This window comes from Mastomys coucha, unplaced genomic scaffold (assembly GCF_008632895.1).
Source record: "Mastomys coucha isolate ucsf_1 unplaced genomic scaffold, UCSF_Mcou_1 pScaffold14, whole genome shotgun sequence".
In the NCBI taxonomy this organism is placed as follows: domain Eukaryota; kingdom Metazoa; phylum Chordata; class Mammalia; order Rodentia; family Muridae; genus Mastomys; species Mastomys coucha.
Window position 1 is genome coordinate 137,829,437 of NW_022196896.1, and position 4,320 is coordinate 137,833,756.

Here is a 4,320-nt window from a genome sequence, read left to right on the forward strand (position 1 = left end):
ACTGCTGCTGCTGTTCTTGGTGGTCATTCATCATACTGGCATCTCTAAAACACTGTCTTCTGCTGTAACTAGGCTTTACCAATAACCTCTCATAGGCTTTCTTCATGGTGCCAAGCCTCAACTCCTTTGTATGACCCTTTCAGTCCTGGGCCATCAGTTGCAACTGAGGCTGCACTTTCACCAATGGCCTTCCATGGACTCTCACTGTGCTGAGTCTCAGCTGTTCTTCATGACCCCTTCATGCCTTCAAAATCAGTACCTCCTGGGTGACTCTTACACATTACCAAGTCCTGCTGCAGCTTAAGGTACAACCTTGGCTATCTCTGGAACACAGCCTCTTTGTTCTCAAAAAACACTTTCCAGAAGATGTCACCTCAATGATGCTGGTCTCTTCTTAATCACCGCTAATTTCTTAGCTCCAGCTAACCAGCATCAATAGTCCCAGTAATGCAAAGTTTTCGCTTTAGTAATTGTGGTATCTTGTTAAACACAGCTGATGCTTCATCCCCAGCTAACCAAAACCACAGAATCTTCACAATCAAAAACAACATGTCACTGATCAGAGTCTTTAATCTTCCCTCTGAAATTTCACAAGCCAGGCCTCCATCTCTGCGCTGTTCTCAACATGATCTTCCAAACTCCTACAGAACATCCCACAGAGTTCTTAACAACCAGTGGCTCTTCTAGCTCAAAGTTCCAAAGTTCTTCCACAGTCCTCCCCAAAACATGGTCAGTTTGTCACAGGAATACCCCACTATGCTGGTACCAATTTGTCTTAGTCAGGATTTCTATTCCTGCACAAACATCATGACCATGAAGCAAGTTGGGGAGGAAAGGGTTTATTTAGCTTACTTCCACATTGCTGTTTATCACAAAGGAAGTCAGGACTGGAACTCAAGCAAGTCAGGAAGCAGGAGCTGATGCAGAGGCCATGGAGTGATGTTCCTTACTGGCTTGCCTTCCCTGGCTTGCTCAGCCTGCTCTCTTATAGAACTCAAGACTTGCAGCCCAGGGATGGCACCACCCACAAGGGGCCCTACCCCCTTGATCACTAATTGAGAAAATGCCCCACAGCTGGATCTCATGGAAGCACTTCCCCAACTGAAACTCCCTTCTCTGTGAACTCCAGCCTGTGTCAAGTTGGCACACAAAACCAGCCAGTACAATGACTCAGAACTCAGCAATTAAGAACATATACTAGGGCTGGAGAGATGGCTCAGCAGTTAAGAGCACTGACTGCTCTTCTACAGGTCCTGAGTCCCAGCAACCACATAGTGGCTCACAACCATTTATAATGAGATTTGATGCCCTCTTCTAGTGTGTCTGAAGACAGCTACAGTGTACTTATATATAATAAATAAATTTTGAGGCTGGAGCAAGTGGGCCAGAGCGAGAAGAAAAAAAAAAAAAGAAAGAATATATACTAATCTCAAAGAGGAACCTCATGGTTCCCAGTACCCATATCCAGTACTTCACAACCATCTATAATTCCAGCTCCAGGGGATCTTATGCTCTTTTCTAGCCTCCATTAGCATAGCAGTCACACACGTATACATATAATTTAAAATAAAGTAAAATCTCTTAAAAGTCACATGATTATTTTCTAGTATAAACTGAGCTAGCTACAGTTTATACTTTACACTGTTACAGTTTAGTCAGTTAAATATTCTGTGAAAGTCTAATATGTCTGGTCCCTATTCTATTCTCTGGAAATATAACTATTGAGCAAGATATATGCCAAGCCCACTGCCAGCCTGAATTTTATGCCTGAATAATTTTTAAAAGACAGCCCTTCTGGGAGCAAATCAAGGTTAGGGTTAAGGCCCATTTTTCCACCTCAGCTAAGGCTTCCTTGCACAGTCCACAATGTATATAAATAGCCATAGTCTCTAAACAAATAAGTTGACCTCAAAGGGCTTACCTTTTAGTGGAAGCAGAAAAACAATAACCAAGCTGTGGTAGTTTGAATGAGAATTGTCCTCATAAGCTCATATGTTTGAGCACTTGTTCCCCAGTTGGAAAAGGTGTGTCACTGGTAGGAAGAAGACAGGTTTTAAGGTTTCAAAAGCCCATGCCATCCCCACTTAGCTTGCTTCATAGTTGTGTCTCAAGATGTAAGTTGTCAGTTATTCTTCCAGCACCATTTCTGCCTGCCAGCTTCCATGTGCCCTACCATCACGGACATGAACTCTACCCCGATTTCTTCTATAAGTTGCCTTTGTCATGTTTTCTTACTAGGAAATGAAGAGAAGAGCACTGTGGGCAGCATCTTTGGAAAGGGTTAACTCTAAAGAAGCATCAGAGAAAAAGAGTTGCCCCTCCAAACAACCAGATCCCTGGGACTGAATCTGTCCCTTGCTGCTCATTGAGCAATGTATTTAATCTCTCTGAGGATTCCTCTTGTCAAATGGAAGTGCAAATTATCTATCTCATCAGATTGAGCAGAGTATTCCATGAGAAAATCAATGCAAACTTGTAATATCTGGCACTTCTTTGGAGCTTATCACATATGTACACACAGCATGCTCACAGTTCCCTGAAATATAAACTGAAAAGGACTAGATGAGAGTCTGAAGACTCATGTCAGAATTGAAGAGACAGCTGAAGGATGAAGATGGCCAGTGACATCAAATTCTCAAGAGGGGTCAAGAAGGAGGAGCCAGAAAATCAACCGTTGACTTTGCCAATGGTTAACTCTATCGAGAATAGTTTCAGCTTGTGGTGGAAACATTGTGACTAGTCTTTGAGGAAACAAAGGACTGACTCCACTCTGAGGTGAGGTTCAGCTAACGAATAAAAAGAGACCTCCACTAAAGTGGAGAATAGAACTACATCTACTTCTTGTTCCAAGGTCAGATCACTTAAGCATGGTCACTTTTCCATCAGGTAAAGTTTAAGGAGGGAAGAGATATGCTCATTGATTTACAAAATGGGAAGGTAGAGGTCACAGAACCTAGAACTCAGATGAAGGAAACATACCTTTTTGTTGTAAGACAATGTGAGGATTTAAATAAAAAACAGCCCCACATACTCATAGGGAGTGGCATTATTGGAGGTGTGCCCTTGTTGGAGGAAGTGGGTGGGGGGGTATGCTCTGAGGTTCAAATCCTCAAGCTGGGCCCAGTATTTCACTCTCTTCCTGCTGCCTGCACATCCAAATGTAGAACTTTCTCAGCTACCACTCTGTGCCACATTTGCTTGCATGCCACCATGCTTCCCACAATGACAATAATAGACTAAACCTCTGAACTATAAGACCATCCCCATTAAATGTTTCCTTATAAGAGCTGCCCTGGTCATGGTGTCTCATCATAGTGTAAAGGTTCAAAATTGTTGAAGAAAGACCCCAGACTCAGATAGTATGCAAAGACAAGGAGTGTTTATTCTGTAAAAGCAACCAATATGCAGGGGTCAACCATTCTCCAAAATGGCAACCCTAGACAAAGGTGCACAGGCCTTCTTATAGGGAACAGGGGTAACTCTCTAGAAGGATTAGGTAATCTAAAATTTCATTGGTGGATGCTAAGGGGTCACAGGTGGTCAGCATAGGTCTGCATTCCTATGTCATGAACATTTAACCATAGGATGAGATAGGACTGACTGCCTAGCACAGATGCCCCATTCTGAGATAAGATATTTTCCCATGTTTATGATTATCCCCAGGATGTTCTTTGGGAGGGTTTTTTTTTTTTAAGATTTATTTATTTATTATATGTAAGTACACTGTAGCTGTCTTCAGACACCCCAGAAGAGGGCATCTGATCTCATTACAGATGGTTGTAAGCTATCATGTGGTTGCTGGAATTTGAACTCAGGACCTTTGGAAGAGCAGTCAGTGCTCTTAACCACTGAGCCATCTCTCCAGCCTATGGGAGGGGGTTTTATTACCTTGTTTCAGGATTTCATGGTCTATTCCTAGAACTGGTGCCTTATGGTCAAGTTCCTGGGATTTATGGTCTGTTCCTAGAGCTAGTGCCCTTTGGCTTTCTTTTTGAAATCAGGCCTGGTCCTTAAATGGAAACAAATGGGTTTTATGCTATCCTTTTGATAGCAATATAAACCTTAAATAAGACAGACATGAAAATATGGATGAAGATTTGTGATGACTAATCTTCATTGGCAACTTCACTGGATTTTAAAAACAACTAGGAAACACACTTCTGGATATAGTTGTAACAGTTTTCTGAGGTGTCTAACTGCAGAGAGAATATTTATTCTGAGTGCAGCTAGGACTATCCCATAGACAGGGTCCTGGATTGTGTGGAGAGAGAGAGAGAGAGAGAGAGAGAGAGAGAGAGAGAGGGGGGGGGGGGGGGGGGG

At 42.6% G+C, this 4,320-nt stretch overlaps 1 protein-coding gene across 3 annotated transcripts in view; it reads right to left on the minus strand.

Annotated features, from left to right (window-relative positions):
• Adcyap1 (adenylate cyclase activating polypeptide 1) overlaps nucleotides 1–4,320 on the minus strand; it is a 117,542-nt gene that overhangs the window by 97,961 nt on the left and 15,261 nt on the right. Inside the window, exon 2 of one of the 3 annotated variants that reach the window (XM_031368740.1) lies at nucleotides 1,922–2,032. The exons of the other annotated variants lie outside the window; for them this stretch is intronic. The gene's annotated coding sequence lies outside the window, so the exon portion shown is untranslated. The remainder of the gene's footprint in view (nucleotides 1–1,921; nucleotides 2,033–4,320) is intronic. 3 annotated transcript variants of the gene reach the window in all.